This window comes from Scyliorhinus canicula, chromosome 10, assembly GCF_902713615.1.
Source record: "Scyliorhinus canicula chromosome 10, sScyCan1.1, whole genome shotgun sequence".
NCBI classification, from domain to species: domain Eukaryota; kingdom Metazoa; phylum Chordata; class Chondrichthyes; order Carcharhiniformes; family Scyliorhinidae; genus Scyliorhinus; species Scyliorhinus canicula.
In genome coordinates this window covers 167,881,627-167,887,669 of record NC_052155.1, presented here as the reverse complement: position 1 = coordinate 167,887,669, position 6,043 = coordinate 167,881,627, and positions in this window count along the sequence as shown.

The following is a 6,043-nucleotide window of genomic DNA, read 5'->3' as shown; positions in this document are numbered from 1 at the left end:
TATTCAGCAACATTATGCAGGACCTGATGTTTTCTCCAGCCAGCGCTCCCCCCATTGACCTTCTTGTGTCATGCCTTGGCAAGGTGACGCTTCATCTCACAGCTGTACCATTCTACCTTCATAATTGGATAATTCTGCGCCCAATGCTGGCCTAAGCACTGGGAAGAGGACTGTGCTGTATGGCTGTCACTTCTATGTTGCCATCTTCGGGGCCTTCTGCTTATTCATCTGCGGATTATTTACTTTAGCAGGCAACTGGCGCTTGCTAACTCTAACTTCTAATGAGTCACCTTCAGCTATGCCCATGGAAAGTGCTGTTTGACAAGCGATGTCAAAATCCAAGTTTGGGAATGTCATCAACTTACTGAAAATGCATCCACTTTTTAAGCCACAAACGAAACTGATACCCAATGTTTTCTCTTGAAATTCTCCAAAATTATAATAAATTAAAGGCTTTCGCAAGGCCACAATGAACCTCATTGGGCAACTGATTCCTTCTTCCAAAACAACAGCTTCCTTTAATCTTCAAAAGTGTGGGTTGTATTGTTGCTCAAGTTTAATCAAATCGTCTTTCAGCGTCATGTCCTTTGACCTTGCTGGGGCGAGCAAATACATGTGCAGCTCAGACCCCTCAGGCCCTTCCTCAGTCAATAATATTGCCCTTTTCCTTTCCCACACTGTTTGTTTGACAGCTGAATTATCATGATCTTAATTTTTAATTTAAGGGGCAATTTTGCATAGCCAATCCACCTACCCCTGCACATCTTTGGGTTGTGGGGGTGAGAGCCAGGTAAACAAGGGGAGAACGTGCAAACTCCACAAGGACAGTGACCCGGGGCTGGGATCAAACCCGGGTTCTCAGCGCCGTGAGGCAGCACTGCTAATCACTGTGCCACCATAAGATTATCAGGATCTTAGAGGATATTGTGGGTTTTTTGGAAATATTTTTATTCAAATGTTTAACAATGTGAATACAAAACATACAAAAACGCAGAGTAGCAATTAAACAGTAAGAGCCCCCCCGCCTTCCCTTTCAACAGTAAAGCCTAGTTACTAAGTCCCCCCACCCACTCTAATATCCCTCCCCTACTAACAGCTAACAGTGAACAGCTCTTTAATATACATTATAAATGGTCGCCAACTGCGGTAAAACACTTCCACTGCCCCTCCTACGCCAAGGCGCTTGGTGGTGTTTTCGACTTCCAGCCCAGGATGATCTGCCTCTTTGCCACCAGTGAGGCAAAGAGCCCCTTCCTCCATCCGGAGCTTCAGCACAACCAAAACCCCAAATGAGCAAGGCTCAAACCCAATGTTCAGGATTGCTGATATAGCCTCAAAACAGGACTGCCAGTTTGAGCATGACCAGAACATGTGCGCAGGATGTGCTGGGCACCTTCCCCCCCCCCCCCCCCCCCCCCCCCCCCAGACACCGATCGCCTCTATCCTCCTCTACCCCTTCAAAAAACCGACGCATTCTGCCCTTCGTGAGGTGTGGCCGGGACATCACTTTCAGCTGGACGAGACTCAGCCTCGCACAGGACAAGATCGAGTTCACCCTCCTCAGCGCCTCACTCCAAACCCCCTCCTCCAAGATTGGTCCCAGCTCCTCCGCACACTTTGCCTTCATACCCTTAACAGTGCACATCCCCTCCCCCACCATCCGCTGGTATATACCTGACGTGTTGACCACCTCTGAACCAGAGCAGGATAAGATCCTCTCGAGCAAGGTGAAAGCTGAAAAGTACTTTTTGACCCAGTTGTGCATGCGGAGATACTTGTGCCCATCAGCATCTGTAAGCCCATATTGTTCCTTCAGTTCTCCAAGGCTAGCAAACTTTCAAAAAGCTCCCCTCACAGATTCTGCTTCCACACAGACCCAAAGATCATCAGAATCTCTGAATCATTCTGGCACCTTTTCTGAATTAGCCGTCCAGTAATAGTATTGAAAATTTGGCAAGGCCGAGCCCCCTAATTGTCTCTCCCTCTGGAGCAACGTCCTCCTGATCCTCGGGCTCTTACCCGGCCAAATAAACTCAGTCACCAGGCAGTCAATCTCTCCGAAAACCCGTCGGCAAGAGTATTGGATGGCATTGGAATAAAAATAAAAATCTCGGCAAGAGTTTCACCTTAACCGATTGCATTTGGCCCGTCAGAGATAAGGAGAGACCATCCCACCTTTGCAGGTCCTCTTTGATCTTCTCCACCTGACTCGTATAATTCCGCCTCCGGATTTTCTCCCCAGTCCCTTGCTGTCTGGACTCCCAAATACCGAAAATGACTTCCAGCTAGCTGGAACGGCACTCCCCCAGCCCCCCTCTCTGCCTCGGCACCCCATCCACAAAGTATTCACTCTTTCTTATATTTATCTTATAGCCTGAGAAGGCCCCAAAACACTGCCAGATCCTGATAATGTTACCCATTGACGCCTCTGATCCCTCACATATAATAGTAAGTCGTCGGTGTACAGCGAGACCCTGTGTTCCACCCCTCCTCTTACTATTCCTCCTCATGTATTTGAGGAGCACAGGGCCATGGCTAGTGGTTCTATTGCTAATGGAAGCACCAGAGTGGACATCGGACATCCCTGCCTGGTACCCGATAAAGATGAAAGGGGCCGGAGGTCACTTTGTGAGCACAAACACTAGTGAATGGGGCCGGATACAACAGCTGCACCCACGCTACAAAGCCGGCCCAAATCCAAAGTTTTCTAATATTGCAAACAGATAGCCCCACTCCACCTGGTCGAATGCTTTCTCTGCGTAGAGTGAGATTATGATCTCCAGAATCCGACACGCCCCCGGAGTAAACACCATGTTCAACACCAGTCTCTTGATCGCCGTCAACCGCTGCCCCTTAACAAAACCCGCAAGGTGTTTCCCCATCACCTCTGACAGACAACGGGCAGCAGAGTAGCATAGTGGTTAGCACTGTTGCCTCACAGCTCCAAGGTCCCAGGTTCGATTCCCGGCTTGGGTCACTGTCTGTGCCGAGTCTGCACGTTCTCCCCGTTTCTGAGTGGGCTTCCTCCGGGTTTTCTGGTTTCCTCCCACTGTCCAAAGATGTGCAGGTTAGGTGGATTGGCCATGATAAATTCCCCTTAGTGTCCAAAAAGGTTAGGTGGTGTTACTGGGTTACGGGAATAGGGTGGAAGTGTGGGCTTAAATAGGGTGCTCTTTCAGAGAACCGGTGCAGACTTGAAGGGCCGAATGGCCTCCTTCTGCGCTGTAAATTCCATGATTCTATGATTCATCCATCTCCCTCTACAAAACTTTTAAAATTCTTTTGCTACCGCCCCCGAGGTCATGTCGAGGTTGAATGTCATGGCCGCATCCCCTGCCATCCTTAATTAATTCTTGCTCAGGCTCGGCATCTGCGCGGGAGCCACCCGAGGTGCGGCCGCTACATCATGCTGCCGCCGGAGGTCCCTTAGAGGATATTGTTCGCAGTGAGTAGCATCTCAGAGGATATTGTTCGCAGTGAGAAGCATCTCTAACCTCTCCGTGTACACACTGAAAATGCTATCCCAGTTTCCCAAAGGATTTTGTCGCCAGCGATCTCGGAAGGTCAGCCGACCCACCTGTAGAATACACTTTTGTTTGGACTGAATTTTTAAGTCTTTTCCTCAAAGACAAAGAGCACCCATAGGTTTCTCGGCTGGTTGGCTGCAACCTTCTCCAACAGACTGTTATATGTTTGCTGACAAAAATGGCTCGTGTGGATTACATGGATGTTGGTAACTGAGAGACTGGTTTGTTTGTTCTTATCTACATAAATACACACATGGCCAAAGAGAGTGCAATTACAGGAGATAATATAGTTCAGTAAGTACAGGGGTGATAAGTGAATTGGACTTGGTATGGGTAAGGACATGGACAACTGAGCTTTGGATAGCCTCAGGCTTATGGAGAGTAGCTGTTCGAGACCACCCAAGAATGTATTGGAATAGTCATGTTATTACGATCTCGGACCAGACCCCAACATTTGCTAGGTTACTGAACAAAAACCCCAATACTTTTTTAAAAATTTATACAATGGTGAGGAAAGGATACTTCAGTCCAAGAGTGATTTCAGCCAAAAATAGGGATATTGTATATTAAAACAAATGTTATTATTGATAGAGTATTACACTATCTTAACATCACAGAAATATAGCTTACAATTATCAGTTAAACAATGCTTAACAATAAAATGACCCATTTTAACTTCTAACTAGTATCTTCTTTATTTCCAATCAAGCAAATCCCATCAAAGATCAACAACCAATTTTAAATAGAGTTATCAAACACAGAGTTACCTGCTATACACTTGAATCGAGTTTATTTTAAAATACTGCTTGGTGAGAGAAAGAGAGAACCTGTCAGGAAACAGCCCGCAGATTATTGTCTGTGTCAAACTACTGCTTAACTTGACAGCCTTTTGCAGAAGCTGCTGTTCCGCTCACAGCCAAATCTAAAACTAACTCAAAACTGACTGTCCCAGACCTGATGCCGCCCATTAATTAAATAATCCCCATTCCACTCTAATCCAATCACACATTTGCTTATATTTGAACACAATTGGTAAAATTGTCCGCCTCGCACTGTCGGTAGCTGAGTTCCGCGTGAGGCGGAGAATCCACCGTTGGGGAGAAAATTGGATCGGCACCGGTGAACTGGCCCTCTGCTGGCATTGGGACCAAGGTTCGCTCAGTGGGTCAGGCATATTTTCTCCAGGCCCATGTGATTCTGCAGTCCTCTGGGCCGGGAATCACTTTGGCGCGAATCACTACAGGTATGGCCAAGAGTGGCCCTGATATGGGGGACATCACGGTGGGCCAAGGGGGAAACTCCTCAAGGAAGTTGCCCCCAAAGTTCATCCGAGTGGCACCTTCCCTCCCCTCACAATGCAAGACCTGCCCACCCCACCCACAACAGACCCCCACACCACAACCCCCCCCCCAGAGAGATCCCCTAAATAAAGAGACCCCCAGAGACTTCCTAAATAATGAGAATCCCTAGAGACCCCTTAAATAACGAGACCCCACAGAGTCTCCCTAAATAACGAGACCCCACAGAGACTCCCTAAATGAACAAGACCCCTCAGAAACAAAACCCAGAAAAGGGACGCCAGTCAGAAAGCTTCCCAGAATGGCCCAACTCAAACAGATTTAAGTGCTTTCCAATCACCTCCCTTCACACTTGAGTGATTTTGAAGTGGTCCGTTGGAAACTGACAGCGCTTAATTTTGTTTGAAGTGATCCAGGAGCTGTCAATCAACGATTGGTGTGTTCAAACATAAGGGTTAGAGCATTTCAGAGTTACCCAACTGCAAAGGACGATAAATGGAGTAAATGTGACAGCTGTGTGTGTGTGTGTGGAAGTTGTCAATCACAGTGTAGTAAGGGAAATAAATGAATGGTTTGCAGCTCAAGGATCTGAGGGGGTTTCAGCACAGCTGACTGATCTCTCTTTCCAGGGATTGACACGTGGTGCTTCTCTGTCTGAGCCAGTAGGTATATTGCCCAGGTGAGTGTAACAACTGTAATCTTTTCACTGCCTCTGGACTGCTCTGCAGCTTCCTGACAGGGCTCACTTTCCTTGGTGGCTTCCTGACAGGGGTCTCTTTTCAGGGGAGCTGCCTGACTGGGTCTCTTTTCTGGGGTGTCTGTGGGGGGTGAGGGTTGTTTATTTAGGGGATCTATGGGGGGTCTCCTTATTCAGGGGTTCTTGGGGGTCTCTTTATTTAGGAATCTCTGGGTGTCTCCTTATTTAGGGGGTCTCTGTGTTATCTTTATTTAGGGGTCCCTGCAGGATCTTTTTATATGGGGCGGGGGGGGGGGGGGGTCTGGGGGTCTCCTTATTTAGGGGGTTCAGCAGAGTCTCCTTGCTTAAGGGTTCTCTGGGTGGGTTTCTTTATTTAGGAGGTCTGTGCTGGGTTCTCCTGTTTTAGGGTGTCTCTGGGGGCCGTCTGCTTATTTAGAGGGTCTCGATGTGGGGAGCGGGTGGGATCATCCCCGTACTTGGGGGAAGGGGCAAACCCAGAAAATCTGGAGGTGGGGGGCTGA